At 41.9% G+C, this 19,694-nt stretch overlaps 1 long non-coding RNA gene across 1 annotated transcript in view; it reads right to left on the reverse strand.

Annotated features, from left to right (window-relative positions):
• Positions 1-497: 497 nt before the first annotated feature.
• LOC149122543 (uncharacterized) overlaps positions 498-19,694 on the reverse strand; it is a 47,383-nt gene continuing 28,186 nt past the window's right edge. The window contains exon 2 of the long non-coding RNA XR_016219671.1: positions 498-745. This is a non-coding gene — a long non-coding RNA (uncharacterized LOC149122543). The remainder of the gene's footprint in view (positions 746-19,694) is intronic.

Genomic DNA, 19,694 nt, shown 5'->3' on the forward strand with positions numbered 1-19,694 from the left:
GTGCCATTTGTTGAAATCTTTACTTAGTGTATACTAAGTTGATCTTCTGTATATAAAGATAATTAAAAATGTATCTTAATGAAGAATGGGATGGGAGAGGGAGTAGGAGATGGGTTGGTTTGCGGGTGGGAGGGAGGTTACCGGGGGAAAAACCTCTATAATCCAAAAGTTGTACTTTCGAAATTTATATTTATTAAATGAAAATTTTCTAAATAATAAAAAATAAAATAAAATAACCACTTCTCTATCTTCTCCTTTCTTCTGCTCACAATCAGCTGGTTGGAGCCAGCGCAGTCATTTTGTAAACATGAGAGAATGGCCAAGACTTGTAGATATATCACCAAAGTTATTTACTTATTGAAAAAACACCAAAATACATCTATCTACCTCTGGATTTTTCATTGAAAAGAAATAAATCTGGGGCCAGCGTTGTGGCATAGTGGGTTAATCCTTCGCTTGTAGCGCTGGTATCCTATATGGGCTTGGGTTCTAGTCCAGGCTGCTCCTCTCCTTTTTTTTTTTTTTTTAAGATTTATTTTATTCATCCGAAAGACAGTTACAGAGAGAGGTAGAAACAGAGAGAGCGGTCTTCCATCCACTGGTTCAATCCCCAGATGGCTGCAACAGCCAGAGCTGCACTGATCCAAAGCCAGGAGCCAGGAGCTTCTTCCAGGTCTTCCACATGAGTGCAGGGGTCCAAGGACTTGGGCCATCTTCTACTGCTTTCCCAGGCCATAGCAGAGAGCTGGAACAGAAAATGAGAAGCAGGGATTAGAACCAGTGCCCATATGGGATGCCAGCACTTCAGGCCAGGGCTTTAACCCACTGCACTACAGCGCCGGCCCTGAGGCTGATCCTCTTCTGATCCAGTTCTCTGTTGTGGCCTGGGAGAGCAGTGGAGGATGGCCCAGGAACACTTGGGCCCCTGTACTCTCATGGGCTCCTGGCTTCAGATCAGCTCAGCTCCAGGCATTGCAGCCATTTGGGGAGTTCCATACCAGCCTTTCTAGGGAGCAGGCCAGGAACTGCAAGTGAGGGAGAACACACAGGAGGGACAGCAGCAGGCAGCAGCAAAACAGGGGGCCAGTTATATGGTCTAAGTGACAGCTGGGTAGATACAGGTGAGGTCACATGGTGGCAAGAGCTGTAGCCTCTAGCTCATGAGCCTAATTCTAGCTCCTTGATTAGTCCCATATCAAATAAGTGATGTCATGATAGCGACATCTGTTAGTTTCAATTTCCTCATTTGCAATATGATACTAACAATGTCTACCACACAGAACTTTGGGAGAAATTAAATGATATACTACATATTATAAACACCATATCATCAAAGTTTGTTGGATACTGTTAATAGAAACTAACACATGATAAATGTTCACTAAACAATAACAATTATAAATATTTCACTTGTTGGGTAATATTTTATAAAATCTGTTCTTTTGCACTTATTTTTCCTTTTAATCTAAATATCTTTGCTAGTTTCCTTGGAGTGCCTAGTAAATCCCTAAATGAATACCATGCCACATTTTAAAGGCAGTTTAATCAGTTATAGTCACATAAAAATGCATGGCTACAGTCCACAGATCAATCTGATCAAGTTAACAGGAACACTGAACCATTTCAGGTACTGGAGAATTTATTCAGTCAGAATGCAATTTTTGACCCAGTTTTACATACTGATAGTAAATAGCTCGAGTTTCCTGATAAAATGTTTTCAGACTAAGATTAAAATGTGATCCAGAACTGGTCTCATTTTTAACACATAGAAATGCCTTCACTGTTGACATTTTTCACCACCTTAGCTTCACAGAAAGACTGCTTCACTTAGTTGCAGATACCAAAATGGCTTGTCATCTGCAGAAAGGAAAAGAGAACCAGAAACCTGGGGCTAAGACAAAACTCACAGCACCACTTCCTTTTATCTGTCCAATACATAACATAAATGTGACCAAAGTTTGGAGGTGGTTCTTCACATGGAAAAATCAGGAATAACTTTCATGACTACCTGCTTTATAATTAAACTGATTCCTTTAAAACATCATGGCAGTGTTTATATTGAAAATCTCCATAGAAAGGTTTCCTATAGCCACTGAGTACTGAATGGCAGCTGGACTGCACTGAAGAGGATGTGATGCCTTTTAGCCCTTTGATGAAGCAGCCCCTGGAGACAGCCTGAGTCGTCCCCATTCCTGAAGCCACAGGTGTTATCTCAGAACTGCAAAAGCAATGAATGAAGATCGTTTCACTTCTGCTCAAGGGAGCCACCTACTGAGTCACTTTTACATTGTTCATATCAACCTAGGGAAAAACATCTTTTGGTGGGTGGTGGTAGTTATATTTTTAACCATTCAAACTTATTTTAATGGCCTTTTAAAAAATTATTTTATTGTGCCAACAATTCTCAAAGAAAAGCATTTGGCTACATGCAAAAATTGCCAGAAGGCACTAGTAATTAAAAATCTAACCAAGATAAAGGAAAAGTACCTTTCCAATTATGGTACAATCAACAGACTGGGAGGGAAGGAAGAGAAGAAAGCAATACAAAGCCAGTCACATCCTTATTTTTCATACTCAGAGTCAATTCTACCTATCAGACACTTGTATGGAACATTTACCCAGATACTTGGAAGATGGTGCTGTGTGTCTGAAGACCATCCCAGGCTGTCTGAAACTTCGCATTGGAAGCTCTGCTCAAAGCAACCATTACAAACTACATGGCTTTGCACAAGTCCATTTGATTTTTTTGTACCTCAGCATAAGCATCTTAAATGATAATCTTATAGAAAAAAAATGCCTCAGAACCATTTGTTTAAATAAATATGGCTAGAACACAAGCATAGGAAGAAAGATAAAACTGCAGTGGCACAAAGCACTTGCGGAAAAACCCCAGGGCTCTATGGGACTTGGTTTGCAAGCCAGTGGACTAAATGGTCCCTTAGACATTCTCCAGCTCCAACATTCAATGATTCAAAATGCAGTGTGTTAAAAACAACCACCCAAAGCCGTAGCCCTGTGTCTCCATGGATAGAATATTCCTTGAGGTTCAGAAATGTGGAAATTGGTCGTAGTTGTGCCATTAAAAGAAGGTGAAGAGAAAGAAAATAGCAAAAGGAGGTGGGTGGTGTTTGGGATCTTTTCCAGAGTTTCAGCCTCCCCTCTGAAGAAGTTCAGGTGAGAAACAGAGTCCCTTTTAGTTGAAAGAGATGGAGTCCCCAGGCAGACTTCCCAAAAGAAATGCTCTTCCCCTTGAACCCTGCAGGATCAATTTGCACCATCACACACGTCTGCTACAGGGGAGAAAATGTGCTCAGCAGGAGCCATTTGTCCTCCTAACAGGCTCCTCCTGGTTGTGCTTTGTGGACGAGTGTAAACTGAACAGAGCAATGCACTCAAACCTCACTGGACCCGACAGAATAAAAGGGGTCCGGATGTGGACTCTGCAGCCACAGATCTGAGAGCACATTATTCACTGGGCAAGAGTGGCCGCAACCACTCCTCAGATCTCCCCTTCCAAACAAGGCCCCCAGATCTCCTTTCCGTCTCATCCCACAGGCAGTTCTCAGAGATCAGGAGACTGTACAATACTGACAGCAGCGAGCACCACAGACCTCAATGCAAAGTGGTAACTTACTAAGCTTGGCTTATGATCATTAAGGGGTGAGGGACTTCCTCGTTAAGCCTTATCTTCACTCATGTTCCATTGCTTATGTGGACGTGACATATGGCTGTTTCTATAGGAATACCTAACATATCCAGTTTCCTTAAATATTCTGGAATACCTCAGTGACTGCCTCTTTCATATTAGCAAGTATAATTCCTGTATGGATTTTGTTTCTTGACAGGCAGAGTGGACAGTGAGAGAGAGAGACAGAGAGAAAGGTCTTCCTTTTCCGTTGGTTCACCCCCCAGTGGCCGCTGTGGCGGGTGCACCACGCCGATCTGAAGCCAGGAGCCAGGTGCTTCTCCTGGTCTCCCATGAGGATGCAGGGCCCAAGGATTTGGGCCATCCTCCACTGCACTCCCGGACCACAGCATAGAGCTGACCTGGAAGAGGAGCAACCGGGACAGAATCTGGTACCCCTTCCAGGACTAGAACCTGGGGTGCCTGCGCCGCAGGCGGAGGATTAGCATTAGTGAGCCGCGGCGCCGGCTCCTATATTGATTTTCTGTTGTTGCATAATAAGTCATACCACAAACTTAGTAGCTTAAACAATAGGTTTATATTATATCACACAGTTTCTGTGGCTCAGGAATTTGGGAACTTAGTGATTTGGGCTTGAGCTCTCTCAGTGAGGTTACTGTCAAGATATTGGTCAGGGCTACAATCATCTGAAGGTTTGTCTGGGGTGGGAAGATCTTCAGCTAAGGTGGCTCATTCACAGTTGTTGGCAAGAGGCCTGCATTTCAGACTGCAATTGATAGGAGGGCTTAGGACCTCACCATGTAAAACTCTGAATAGGGCTGCTTGAGTATCCTCACAACATGGCAGCCCATATCTCCTAGAGTGAGTGATCCAAGAGGCAGAGAGAACAAGAAGGATGCCTTTGATGACCTAGTCCCATAAATCCCGCACCATCACTTCTAACACATACTACTCATCAGAGAGAGTCCCTAAAGCTGAGATCAAGCTAACAGAGGGGAATGACGCTCCACACGTTTTAGGAAGGTATATCAAAAAGCCATCTTCACGATAGCTCAGAGTGTAGGTATGGAAACTTCAAAACAAATTACCGCAAGGGAAACAACTCAAATGACACATCACACACAAGTATCAGTTTAATGATCATTAATTACTTGACAATGAGATTGGAATCAGAGGATCTCTAAGTGTTAGAAAGTAGAAGTGATTACAGATATATCTGTAATGATTTTGCAAACTCACTGAGGGAATGACTTAATTCATAGAAATGCCCAGGAACATACCAGGAGTACACAAGGAATGGGCCTTAGATTTCCTGTGTGGTGAAAATGTAGGGATGTTGAAGGTTAAACGTAAGTCAAAACAAAGATGTGAGGGGGAGCATTTGGCACAGCAGTTAAGACCCTGCTTGGGATATGCATTACGCTATATCAAGAGCCTAGGTTTGAATCCTGGCTCTGCTCTCAATACCAGTTTCCTACTGAGGGGCACGCTGGGAGGCAGCAGGTGATAGCTCAAGTGGTTGGGTCCCTGCCACCCCTGTGGGAGACACAGATTGCACCAGTAAAGGCTAATCTTCTAACATAGCTGATGATGAAAATAGAAAAGATTGAAGTGAATGCTAGGATGATACAGTGATTTCTTTGAAATTACTTTCATGATTTTGCCAAATTTTATAATAACTCCTGGAAGAAAAGAAGAGGCAAATATTTTCCCATTTTTATTGGATATGTTGGGCATGAGAGCGAGATTTAAGTTTAGTATTAGTAGACCAAAACCGACAGTGAATTCTTGCCAAAGGAAACACATAAAAATCAGTTAAACTAGGTTATTTGGCACAGAGGCAAATAATCAACTTCTTTATGTAATTTTGTTTTTTCATTTTCCAACTGGTTATTTTAGCATCACACAAATACAACACAGCTCCCACCAAAAAAGTTAAAAGCTTTTTTGGCAGAGCCAAAGACATTTACACTTATAAAACAAACTGTTTTCATATTTCATTGATAAAGAGTTGTACAAATAAACGTTGTACATTCTTAATAAGTCACTGGTATAATAGATTAATTAATAAATAAGGAAAGGTAAGGAATCTGGCTGGTATTTTTGTTGCATTCAAGCATTTATCTCTTTTTTAAAGATTTCTTTTATGTATTTGAAAGGCAGAGTTATGGGTAGAGGTGGAGGGAGACAGAGAAAGAAATCTTCTATCAGCTGGTTCATTCCCCAAATGGCCACAACAGCCAGAGTTGGGCCAGGCCAAAACCAGGATCCAGGAGCTTCTTTCAGTTCTCTCACATGGGTGCAGGGGCCCAAGCCCTTGAGCTATCCTCTGCTACTTTCCAAGGCACATTAGCAGGGAGCTGGATCAGAGTGGATCAGCTGGGACTTGAACCAGCACCCACATGGTTTCTAGCGCTGCAGGTGGCAGCTTAACCCACTACACCACAACACCAATAATTTACCTCTTGATGGAGATGAGGCATCTACTCCCTCTTGAGCTATCTATAGAACCTTGTATTTCAGCACTGAGTGACAGTTCTTCTATCTGTACTATTTGTTTCTTTATTCAAACACAAAAAAACACATTTCAGGCAATGCATTGCTTTGGACAGATTTTCTACTTCCAAGTTACAACCTTACTTCATATGTACCAGCTGAAAAAACAGCTACAGTGTCTGGAACTGTGTAGTTATAGGGAATTTTGTCAATGGGAGAGGTTCTTTGAAAAAACTGTTATTTTTGTTATTGGTGTAGTCCTGCTCTTCCAAGTGTTGTCCATGAACTAGGGCATGGAGATTTTTAGTAATGTGCATCTACTGAATCAGAACAGAGGGCTTTCAAGAAGATCCCCAGATGATTTCTACTTCCCTGTAGAACTCAAACCAAAGATACTGCCATTCTGGATAAACAAGAAGAGTTATGCTGGGGATCTCAACCTAGGTTTTGACTGCAGAAAAAGAGAAATGGCCTGGATGTCCAGTGTTCACCTCCTTGTAACCTAGCTTCATGTGTGGCAGGAACTTCAGCTGTCTGCACAGGCCGTTCAGACCAGCTGGGTTCAGCTAAAGGCTCATTTCAGAGATTATTAAATAAAATCATTCAAATGAACTAATCCTAGCTGGATGGAAAGATACAAGGCTAAGCACAAGCTGAAGTGTGGAAAAGATGGCCCAGTGTAGACAGGGTTAACCCTGTCAGCTTTCCTGGGCTTATTCAACTTTCTCTCTTTCCTTTGAATAATCTATGAACAGGACAACAATTGACAAATGCATGCACAAGGGCCATTGCTTTGATCCTGAAATGGAGAAAACTATCACACTGCTGCTCCAAAATTGAAAAGCTCCATTTGGAACTGAATCACTTCCAGAGTTATATGCTCACATCTGAAAATAGCAAACTCTCATAAATATAACACTCAAATATTTGAAAAACCATCATAATTACTTGCTCACAAGAAAACAATAACACAGATGTCAAATAATTCTTAGTAGGCCTGGAGGCTGTCACTGTTTTATACAATATTCCATAAATACCTCCAGGCCTGGTGCCTGTGTGGGTACACGGGGTAGCATCACCCTCTTCTGTCTCACATAAGAAAAGAAGCTCTGAGCCTCTAACGTAAGGCTCCCATCATGACATCCGTGGCAGAATTGTAAGTACATCCAGGCTCTGTGAGCCCAACCAGTGTTTTTGTCCACTCTACACACTGATTTGTTATTGAAAAATCCATACTGTAAGAGTGTTGAGGTTTATGCCAGATAACCATGAGACTAGTAACTCTTCCATGTACTAATATTTAAAAGCAAACCAGAAACTACAGTAAATATGCCCCGCAGTCACTCTCAGAAGTGTCTTCCATTTTTTCCTTGTCCTTTAGAAGGAGAGATCCCGTGAGGCAAGCTAAGAACACAGTGTGAAATCTACATTTTTCATAAGATTTATTTATTTTCACATTATTTGAAAGAAGGAAAGAAGAAATCTTCCATCTGGTGCTTCACTTCCCAAGTGCCTGTAACAGGCAGGAGTGGTCCAGACCACAACCAGGAACTGGGAACTCAATCTGGGTCTCCCAAGTAGGTGGAAAGAACTCATACTTGAGTCATTGAGTCATCATGGGCTGCCTTCCAGGGGTCATTAGCAGGAAACTGGAACCAGAAGCAGAGTTGGGACTCAAACCAGGCACTCTGACATGGGATGTAGGTGTCCCAAGTGATGTCTTAACTGCTATGTCAAACACATGCCCTATTTTTAATTTTTTAAAGATTTATTTATTTATTTGAAAGATGGAGTTACAGAGAGAGAGGGAGGGACAGAAGAGAGAGAGACAGAGATCTTCCATCTGCTGGTTCACTCCCCCCAATGGATGCAACAGCTGGAGCTGGGCCAGGCCAAAGCTAAGAGCCTGGAACAACATCCAGGTCTCCCACGTAGGTGGCAGGGGCCCAAGCATGTGGGGTATCTTCTACTGCTTCCCCAGGCACACTGGCTGGATTGAAACTGGAGTAGGCAGGACTCAGACTGGCACACATATGGGATATCAGCATCATAGACAGCAGTTTAACCTGCTGTGTCACAATGCCAGCCCCTATCTTTAATTTTTTAAAGAGCCTCCATACTGTTTTTCATGGTGACTACAACATTATTCTATTTCCACCAACAGCATACAAGGGTTCTAATTCCTCTACATCTTTACCAACAGTGTATTTTTTTTAAATAGTAGACATCCTAACAGTTATGAGGTTTGGTTTACATTTCCTTGATGGTTAATGACATTAAGCATTTTTTCACATACCTGTTGATATGTCTATGTCTTCTTTGAAGAAATATTTATTGAATTTTGCAGACTTTTTAATTTTTGTGTTTCATTTCATATTTGAAACAGACAGAGCAAGAGAAAGAGATATCTTTCATCTCTGGTCTACTTACCAAATGCATATGGCAGCCAGAGCTGAACCAGGCCAAAGGAGCCTGGAATTCAATCTGGTTTCCCTCATGAATGGGAGGGACCCAGGTACTTGAGACATCATCTACTGCCTCCTAGAGTGTGTGTTAGCCAGAAGCTAGATGAAAAGAGGAGTAGACAAGACTGGAACCAGGCACTTCTATATAGATGCGGGTATCCCAAGTAGGAATGTAAACAATGCACCAAGTCCATCCCCATTTTTTACAAAGATTTATTTATTTTATTTGAAAGGCAGAGTTATATAGTAAGAGAGAGAGAGATTTTCCATCCACTGGTTTTCTCCCCAAATGACCATAACATCCATGGCTGGGCCAAGCCAAAGCCAGGAGCTTCATCCAGGTCTCCCACAAGGGTGCAGAGGCCCATGGACTTGGACCATGTTCCACTGCTTTGCCATTAACACATTAACAGGGAGCTGGATCAAAAGTGGAGTGTCCGGGACCAGCACCCATATGGTATAACAACATCATAGGTAGCAGCTTAACCCACTACACTACCATGCCAGCCCCCACCCCCCATTTTTGATTGAGCTATTAGGGTTTTTTCTAATTGAATTATGAGTTACTTATACATTTTGTAGATTACCCCCTGTTAGGTATATGGTTTTCAAATTTTTTCCCACTCCACGGGTGTCTTTTCACTGTTGATTAGATTACCTTTAGTAAATTACAGACAAGCAGCAATTTCCAGGTAGTGGTAAGTTAGCCACTACCCTCCCAAAAAGTAAAAGACCCAAGATCTCGCTTCATATTTAAGCTATGACTGCCTCCATTCTTTTGAGGAGGAGTTAGCTGTCCTTTCGTCGTTTTTAGTTTTGCAAGTGAGGCTCACAGTATTGTGTGAATCTCTTGAAACTCAATGGATAGAATCCACTTTAACCCTAGTTTGCTCGAGAATCTCCCTTATAGAACCTACTTTGTTATAGGGAGAATTGGAGCTAATGTCCATGAGCCTGCCAAAATTGTCTCCAAAATTCACCCGGGCAAATGGAATTATTCAAAGCTTGTGGTGGAAGCTAAGCCCAGTTTAGTTCACAAAATGCAATTGTGCTAGCATAGTGTTAGCCACTGGAGATACAACACTGAGTAAGAATATAAATAATGACATAATATAAATTGGTATAATAGATATTGAGTTATGAATCTTAACAAAGAAAGTTGTAAATGACAGTCAGTAAAGTTAGGGAGATGAGTGAACTGTTAAGCTAACATAAAAAGTTGTTATAAAGTGTATCAGGCCAATATAGATACTATAATATGTAACAGGACTGTCAAATATGGAAACTGACATCATTCCCATTAATGTGGTCAAGGTGGACATCATTAAATGATCTGAGTCCTCTTTACTGTTCAACCAAGACATGAACATCTTCTTCAAGTAACCCTGTTATAATAAGTGACATAATTCAATAACATTCCAAGGTAGCTTAAATGGGCCAAAGTTTAGAAACACATACCATTTTAATATTTCAGGTGGAGAGAGCTCCATTTATGTGAAACTTCTGATATCTGTCAATTTTATTTATTGTTCATTAGTGAAGGGAGGACAAAATTATCTGATACTTAAATTTGCAAAGACTACATTGGCTTGGAGTAGTCATTTGGTGCAATGGTTAAGCTGCTGCTTGGAATGTACACAACCTGTATATGAGTGCTTGGATTCAAGTCCTAGTTCCACTCTGAAATCCAGCTTACTGATAATACAGGCCCTGGGAGGAAGCAAGTGATGGCTCAGGAACTGAGTCCTTGCCATCCATATCCCACACCCAGACTGAATTTCTGGCTCCCAGGATTTTGAAGGCATTTTTGGAATCAACCATAGATAAGATCTCTCTCCCTCTCTTTCTTCCCCCCCCCCCATACATACACTTCACCCCTTCCTCTCAAATAATAATAAAGAAATTTTAAAAATCAATAAAAGTATACACTGGCCATGCATAGCTCATCTCCTCTCATTTTCCTTTTGGGAAGAGTAGTATTTTCCCTTTGGGAGGGGAGTGAGTTCTCAGTATCTCCATTCATATGTCTTTGCTGTGCAGGTTTTTGTATTGGTGAAGCCTGTTCCATCCAGCCTGGATGCCAATCAATGAAGCTAATTGATCTTTACTTTAAACTGTATCCTTCAGGACAATGAGTCAGGAAAATGAAGTTATAATTCAGAAGAGCATATGTAATAAAAAAAGTTAAAGCAATGTCACTGGGAAGTCAAAAAGGCACACCTTTCTGCACTCTAGTGTTGTATACTTTCCTGCCAAAAATGCTTATTAAGTTTGTCTACTCCAGAGAACCATGGGTGGGACTAGGGATAAGTCTGAAAGAACTGTATCATACAGAAAAGCTGATCACTCTGGGGTTTGGCAAAAGGAATGAGATACTACACTTTAAAAAGTCAGTTACTGCCCAAGCCAAGTCTAACCTTGGCGAGGGACATTTGGTGGACATTCCCTAGTGGGCGAGTGCTGTAATGCATATACAATTTCCCCCTAACTCTACACACTGGGATCAGAATGTGTAGAGTATATTAATAATGACCCCCAATAAAGCATGTCCCCTCAAGTCCAAATCTCTTTGAATTAAGATTTGTTGCTTCTCCCATCAGGAGATGGAGTTGGTTTCTTTACTTCAAATGTGGATAGACCTTGTGACTTGTTTTTACAGATAGAATGCTGAAGAAATGATCCCGTGTGACATTCGAGGGTAGGATTTATGAGTTCTTGTGGTTTCTGCTTTTACCTTCTTAGAATCCCCATCTCTACCTAAGGAAGCCCAAGAGAGTATACTGAATGATGAAAACCATGTAGAGTAAGGCCAGATTATAAGTAGTGTTGGTCTCCAGACATGGGAGTGATGTCATCTTTAACCCTCCAGGCCCAGTGAGCTGCCAGGTGACTACGGCTAATTGGGTGACTCCAGATAACACCAGCTGAAAACCCATGCAGCTGACTCCAGAAACCCCAAGAATCATAAGAAATAATAAATCATTGTTTTGAGTCATTACATTGTGTGCTGTTCTATTACATTACAAAGCTAACTGGTATAAGAAGTGCATTTCTTTGCAAATGTAACGGTTTCTCCTAGAACCTAATCTGTCACTGGACATGAAAGTCCTGTATCTTCTTGTCGTTAGCCTCTTAAAAGTGCCACAGTCTCATCTGCTATAGAGCAAGGCCTTTTACTTCTCCCATATGCTTAAACTTCTTTAGTGGGAATCTACTTAATTTCGTACCAAGAATTTTTAGGAAAAGCCACAGTTGACTAAGCTCATTTCCTTTTTTTTATTGTCCTCTTAACTAAAGGCATATTCCCTCTCTCAGGCTCATGTTCTACCACCTAAAATAGCTTCTTTTCCTCCCATATGCTCTAAAGTAATTGAACTGCAGTAAGAGAAGACATACATTTCTTGCAAGAAGAAATGCACATTTTTTCCCAGACAAACCCTTATCTTGCCAATAGCACACATCACTCTGGATGTTCCCAGCTAGGCACAGGGGCTAACTAGCCGCTAATTAGAGATAGGCAAGCCTCAGAGGGATTGACTCAGATTCCAATTTGCAAATAGGGCATATGTGTTTGGATTTGGATGTGGATTGAACTAAAACTTCCCTTTGCACATTATATGTAAAGCTCTTGTTGTAAAATCCAGCCAAAATGTTGCACTCCCACTTACGCGTAAGAACACACACAGAGAAAAATTGGTAAATTCTTTTCAAGTCTAGAGAGCTTTGAGTTTGTGTATTCTAGCTGAAGAGAAATTGTAGATTCATATTTGAAATTGTTCCACCTTCCTAGACTATCACTAACACTGAGATTTTATCATGATGGTTTTTTGTTTCTTTGGGTTTTTCTTTATTTATTTTTTTCTTTTTGGTTGGGGGAAGGGGAGTTATTGGCTCATCCTTGCAATTTTTATTTTGATGAACAACACTGGGTGGACAGTCATAGAAGTATTCAAAAAATTTGTTTTTGATCTATGTGATGACCAACAATCCAACTGTATTTCACTGATCCATGAATTAGTTTAGAAGTCTTATAAAAGGATATCAATTATGCCGGCGCCGCAGCTCACTTGGCTAATCCTCCGCCTCAGTGCTAGTACCCCTGGTTCTAGTCCCGATTGGGGTGCCGGATTCTGTCCCGGTTGCTCCTCTTCCAGTCCAGCTCTCTGCTGTGGCCCGGGAAGGCAGTGGAGGATGGCCCAAGTGCTTGGGCCCTGCACCCTCATGGGAGACCAGGAGGAAGTGCCTGGCTCCTGGCTTTGGATCGGTGCAGCGCACCGGCCGTAGTGACCATTTGGGGGGTGAACTAATGGAAAAAGGAAGACCTTTCTCTCTGTCTCTCTGTCTCTCTCACTGTCTAACTCTGCCTGTCAAAAAAAAAAAAAAAGGATATCAATTGACACCTTACTATATATATTTCTCCATTTAGTTCTTAAAACAATCATAAGAGGTAGGCATATTTTATAGCCATTTTCAGATAAGATACAGGAGAAGAAAGATGTTAAGAAATGAATCAGGCCCTTCTGCCACCCTAAGCAAGCTCTCAGACATCAAAGATGAAGCCATAATGATAAGAGTCATCCATAAGAAGTTCTTCTATCATAGACGCCTAGATATTAACCATGTTATTCTGAAGTTAACTATAAATAACTAGCTCTACCTTACTTAAATCACAACAGAAACATGAATTCTAGAACATTAGCATTTAGATATCAACTATTCCAATCACTCATTTTACATATAATGAGAATAAAGCTCAGAAAAAAATGTGACTTAAGGTCACAGCCAGGGCTATTGGTAAACTTGGTCGAGGATCAGTTATAGCTTGTACATTAAGGTAGGGTGCCCAGAGGGAGGTGAGGAGATAATTGTCCCTTAGAGAACACCGTGTTGATTCCCTCCAAAGTTCATTCTTGAGTGGCATTTATCCAGATGAATTCAGAATTACCAGAGCATGGTCCTAAGCCTTACAGACTCTGGAACATCTATTTGTTTTACTAGAGATAGGAAAGGTGATCTATCCCTAAGGAGTAGAATCACATTTACCCAACTCACAGATTGAAATAATACAAACAGTGCACATGTATTTACACCTAGGAATATCTACCATCATACCGCCACTGCTAAATGCACAGCATAGAAGCTAAAATATTGAAATATGTTTCTGAAAGACATAACGAAGCTCAGAGGCAAAACAGACCAAATATGAAAGATAAGTGATAAATGTAAGGAGAAGCCACTACAGAGCTCCAGAACCAGACAAAAGAGGCAGCTGAGAGTTCCACAATCTCGCACCATTGACTTTGGGGGTCAGTTAATTCTTTATTGAAGGAGGCTGTCCTGTTTGTTTGTTTGTTGGACAGGCAGAGTGGACAGTGAGAGAGAGACAGAGAGAAAGGTCTTCCTTTACCGTTGGTTCACCCTCCAATGGCCACCGCGGCTGGCGCGCTGCAGCCGGCACATCGTGCTGATCCAAAGCCAGGAGCCAGGTGCTTCTGCTGGTCTCCCATGCGAGTGCAGGGCCCAAGTACTTGGGCCATCCTCCACTGCACTCCCGGGCCATAGCAGAGAGCTGGCCTGGAAGAGGGGCAACTGGGACAGAATCCGGTGCCCCGATCGGGACTAGAACCCGGTGTGCTGGTGCCGCAAGGCAGAGGATTAGCCTATTGAGCCGCGGCGCTGGCCTGTGTGCTGTTGCATGCTTGGCACCATGCTTGCTCTCCCCCTTCTACACACCAGTAGCATCCTTCCTCTACTTCTTGATAGTCACGATATAGAACACTGAAGACATTGCCAAACTTGCTTCTGTTAAGAACCACAGAAATCTAACAGCACAGTACAAATGTAGGATATTCTCACTTACAAACAGAAGCAGGCAAGCCCCCATCAATATCCAGGTCAAGACAACTGTTGTCACACCAGGCTTGGGAGACAGGAGAAACAGAGATAATCTCTCTATCAGAGTCCTCGTCGAGGCTCCTACTAGCACAAAGGACTGAAGCAGTGATTTCTTGGTATTCCAGTGAACCATCCTCCAAGTTTTTTCAGAGCAATTTTGTACTACTTCCATCACTCAAGGACCAACATCAGCAACTTTGATCCCTGACACTTCCTGGAGTCCAGTCAAGTTATCAATTTAAGGCACACACTATGTCTTATTCATTATTGTATTGTCAGTTCATATGAGAATCTTCCACAAACTGGGTGTTGAATTAAATGTTAGGGCCAGCACTGTGGTGTAGTAGGTGAAGCTTCCACCTGAGGCACTGGCATCCCATATGGTCGCCAGTTCGAGCCCCAGTTGCTCTTCTTCTGATCCAGCTCCCTGCTGATAATCTGGGAAAGCAGAAAAGGATGGCCCAAACGCTTGGGCCCCTGCACACACATGGGAGACCCAGAAGAAGCTCTTGACACCTGGCTTCGGATCAGTCCAGGTACGGCCATTGCAGCCACATGGGGAGTGAACCAGCAGATGGAGGACCCCTCTCTTTGTCTCCCCCTCTCTCTGTGACTTTGCCTCTCAAATAAATTAGTTAATTGAAAAAAAATTATTGGGGGCAGGTATTTGGTATAGTGCTTACGATGTCACTTGGATCACCCACATTCCATGTTGGAGTGCCTGGGCTCAAGTCTCAGCTCTGCTCCCCAGTCCAGCTTCCTGCTAATGTGTACCCAGGGAGACATCAGGTGATGGCTCAGGTGGTTCAGTTTCTGCCACCACTCAAGGGACCTGAATTGAGCCCTGGTCCTGGCTTCAATCTGGCCCACATCCAACTATTACAAGCATTTGGCAAGTGAGTCATTGTATGAGAGATCTCTCTCTTGCTCTCTGTCTTCCCCCTGATCTACTTCTCTCTTTGTCTTTCTGCATTTCAAATACATAAAAAATTTTTATTGTTCATTGGTGAATAAATGAATAAGAGACCAAATGGACAAGTGTGGAGTAAGCACCTATTATGAGCTGTGTTCTAAACAAGGTTTACTAGAGGATGAGGTTCAGAATCATGCAGACTGAGTTTAAGTCCTTGATACCCACCCCGCTACCCCCCCAGCTCTGGGACTTTGGGACTGCCCCCTTCTCTGAGCCTTGTTTCTTTAGTAGTTAGCACAAATGACAATGAGGCTTTTGCACATTACTGTGTTTTTATTTTTTACTTTATTCTTCTAACCCACTTAAACATGAGAGTTTGTGAAAAATTGGAATTAAAAGTATGTTTATTTTGTCACAAAAATGTATGGAGACAGGTGTTTGGCTGCCACTTGGAATACTGGCATCCCACATTAAGGTGTCTGGGTTCAAGTCCTGGTTACCTTTTTTCTTTTTTTTAAAAGACTTATTTATTTGAGAGGCAGAGTTACAGACAGAAAGAGGGAGACATATATATATAGAGAGGTCTTCCATCCACTGGTTCACTCCTCATATGGCCACAATGGCTAGAGCTGGGCAGATCCAAAACCAGGATCTAGGAACCTCCTCAAGGTCTCCCAAGTAGGTTCAGGGGCCAAGCACCTGGGTGATCCTCCACTACTTTCCCAGGCCACCAATAGGGTACTGGACCAGAAGTGGAGTAGCCAGGACTCGAACCAGTGCCCATAAGGGAAGCCGTCACCGGAGGCAGAGGCTCAACCCCTTACACCACAGTGCTAGCCTACTGCTCCACTTCTGATTCCCACTTTCTGCTAACATGCAGGGGAGGCAGAAGATGATAGCTCAAGTACTTAGGTCCCTACCACTTATGTAGGATGAAACTTCAAATGAAATTATGAGTTCCTGGCTTCAATCAGGCCCAGCCTCAAGTGTGAACATTTGGCAAGTGAACCAGTAGATGGAAGATCAATTAATCAATCCTCCCCTTTGCTCTGATTTCAAATAAATAAAAATAAAAAAATTTTTAAATAAAATTTTAATTTTTTATTAAAAAATTTTAAAAAACCATTTTTTGAAAAGTACTACTAGAAATTACATATTATCAACAAACTATACATAAATATCAAAACAGCTTTGCATCAAAATAATCTCACTTTTAATTTTTTTTTCCACAAACTTTTTGAAGTACCCTGGTATAGTAGCCATTAAATTCTGACAGTCTGTAAAGTGAGTCCTTTTGTTAGCCTCCTCATCTTACAGATGACAGGAAAATCAAAGGGGTTTAGTGACTTGCCAAAGGGCAAAGTTCTATTGGTGGAAGAAGCAGGGTTAACAACTATTATGAACAGCTGAATCCTGGTGCTCTTCATGACAACATACTGCCTTAGTTAAAACTCCTGGAGGAATCACTGAGAGAACTAGACATTCTCTCTCATTGCTAGAGGGGCTATTTTAATTTGAGTTACTGCATGCTCTCTCCGTTAGCTGAGAAACTTCACTGTAGTTACTCTGTGTACTCAGCAGCCTTTCATTACTGCAACAAAACACCTAAGATAAGCTCCTTATGAAGGAAGGAAGTTTGTTTTGACCCTTGGTTTTGGAGGTTCATAGAACAAAGCCAGGCAACCCAATTGGTCATGCCATCTGGCAAAGCATGCACAAAGACCTGATCACATGGCGCTCCAGGAAGCAGAGAGAGTTTAGGCCCACCAGATCATTTATAATCAATCTTCTTGGGATAACTACCCTCTAAGGACACACTCCCAATAACCTAAGAACCTTGCATGAGGCCCACTTGCTAAACACCATAATTGGGTCAAGCCTTACAGTATCATAAATGGCGCTCCAGGAAGCAGAGAGAGTTTAGGCCCACCAGATCATTTATAACCAATCTTCTTGGGATAACTACCCTCTAAGGACACACTCCCAATAACCTAAGAACCTTGCATGAGGCCCACTTGCTAAACACCATAATTGGGTCAAGCCTTACAGTATCATAAACTTATGACTTTGTGGATTAAACATATGCATGAATTGAAGGCGTCAAATCCTATTTTTTAAACTTTTATTTAGTAAATATAAATTTTCAAAGTATAGTTTATGGATTACAATGGCTTTCCCCCCCATAACTTCCCTCCCACCCACACCCCTCCCATCTCCCGCACCCTCTCCCATTCCATTCACATCAAGATTCATTTTCTTTTTTTTTTTTTTTTTTTTTTTTGACAGGCAGAGTGGACAGTGAGAGAAAGAGACAGAGAGAAACGTATTCCTTTGCCATTAATTCACCCTCCAATGGCCGCCGCAGCTGGTGCGCTGCAGCTGGTGCACTGCACTGATCCGATGGCAGGAGCCAGGTACTTATCCTGGTCTCCCATGGGGTGCAGGGCCCAAGCACTTGGGCCACCCTCCACTACGCTCCCTGGCCACAGCAGAGAGCTAGCCTGGAAGAGGGGCAACCGGGACAGAATCCGGCGCCCAGACCGGGACTAGAACCCGGTATGCCGGCGCCACAAGGTGGAGGATTAGCCTAGTGAGCCGCAGCACTGGCCAAAATTCATTTTCAATTATCTTTATATACAGAAGATAATTATAGTATATAGTAAGCAAAGATTTCATCAGTTTGCACCCACACAGATAATAAAGTATAAAATACTGTTTCAGTACTAGTTACAGCATTAATTCACATTGGACAACACATTAAGGGCAGAGTCCTACATGAGGAGAAAGTACACAGTGACTCTTGTTGTTAACAATTGGACACACTTGTTTATGGCGTCAGTAATCTCCCTAGGCTCTAGTCATGAGTTGCCAAGGCTATGGAAGCCTTTTGAGTTCACCGACTTTGATCTTATTTACACAAGGTCATAGTCAAAGTGGAAGTTCTCTCCTCCCTTCAGAGAAAGGTACCTCCTTCTTTGATGGCCCGTTCTTTCTCCTGGGATTTCACTTGCAGAGATCTTTCATTTAGGTTTTTTGTTTGTTTGGTTTTTTTTTTGTGTGTGGGTTTTTTTGTGTTTTGTTTGTTTTGGTTTTTTTTGCCAGAGTGTCTTGGCTTTCCATGCCTAAAATACTCTCGTGGGCTCTTCAGCCAGATCCAAATGCCTTAAGGGCTGATTCTGAGGCCAGAGTGCTGTTTAGGACATCTGCCATACTATGAGTCCGCTGTGTATCCCACTTCCCTTGTTGGATCGTTCTCTCCCTTTTTTATTCTATCAGTTAGTATTAGCAGACACTAGTCTTGTTTATGTGATCCCTTTGACTCTTAGACCTATCAGTATGATCAATTGTGAACTGAAATTGATCACTTGGACTAGTGAGATGGCATTGGTACATGCCACCTTGATGGGTACATATTGGAATCCTCTGGCACGTTTCTAACTCCACCATTTGGGGTAAGCCCGATTGAGCATGTCCCAAATTGTATATCTCCTCCCTCTCTTATTCCCACTCTTATATTTAACAGGGATCATTTTTCACTTAAATTTAAACACCTAAGAATAATTGTGTGCTAAATATAGAGTTCAACCAATAGTATTAACCAAACCAAAAAAAAAATACTAAAAGGGATAAAGTATTAAATTGTACATCAACAGCTGGGACAAGGGCTGATCAAGTCACTGTTTCTCATAGTGTCCCTTTCACTTCAACAGGGTTCCTTTTTTGTGCTTGGTTAGTTGTCACCCATCAGGGAGAACATACGATATCTGTCCCTTTGGGACTGGCTTAATTCACTCAGCATGATGTGTTCCAGATTCCTCCAAATTGTTGCAAATGACCGATTTCATTGTTTTTTACTGCTGTATAGTATTATATAGAGTACATGTCCCATAACTTCTTTATCCAGTCTACTGTTGATGAGCATTTCGGTTGATTCCAGGTCTTAGCTATTGTGAATTGAGCTGCAATAAACATTAATGTGCAGATAGCTTTTTTGTTTGCCAATTTAATTTCCTTTGGGTAAATTCCAAGGAGTGGGATGGCTGGGTTGTATGGTAGGGTTATATTCAGGTTTCTGAGGAATCTCCAGACTGACTTCCATAGTGGCTTTACCAGTTTGCATTTCCACCAACAGTGAGTTAGTGTCCCTTTCTCCCCACATCCTCACCAGCATCTGTTGTTGTTAGATTTCTGAATGTGAGCCATTCTAACTGTGGTGAGGTGAAACCTCATTGTGGTTTTGATTTGCATTTCCCTGATTACTAGTGATCTTGAACATTTT

Source organism: Oryctolagus cuniculus, chromosome 13 (assembly GCF_051225735.1).
Source record: "Oryctolagus cuniculus isolate XC-2025 breed Fujian yellow rabbit chromosome 13, ASM5122573v1, whole genome shotgun sequence".
Taxonomy (NCBI): Eukaryota; Metazoa; Chordata; class Mammalia; order Lagomorpha; family Leporidae; genus Oryctolagus; species Oryctolagus cuniculus.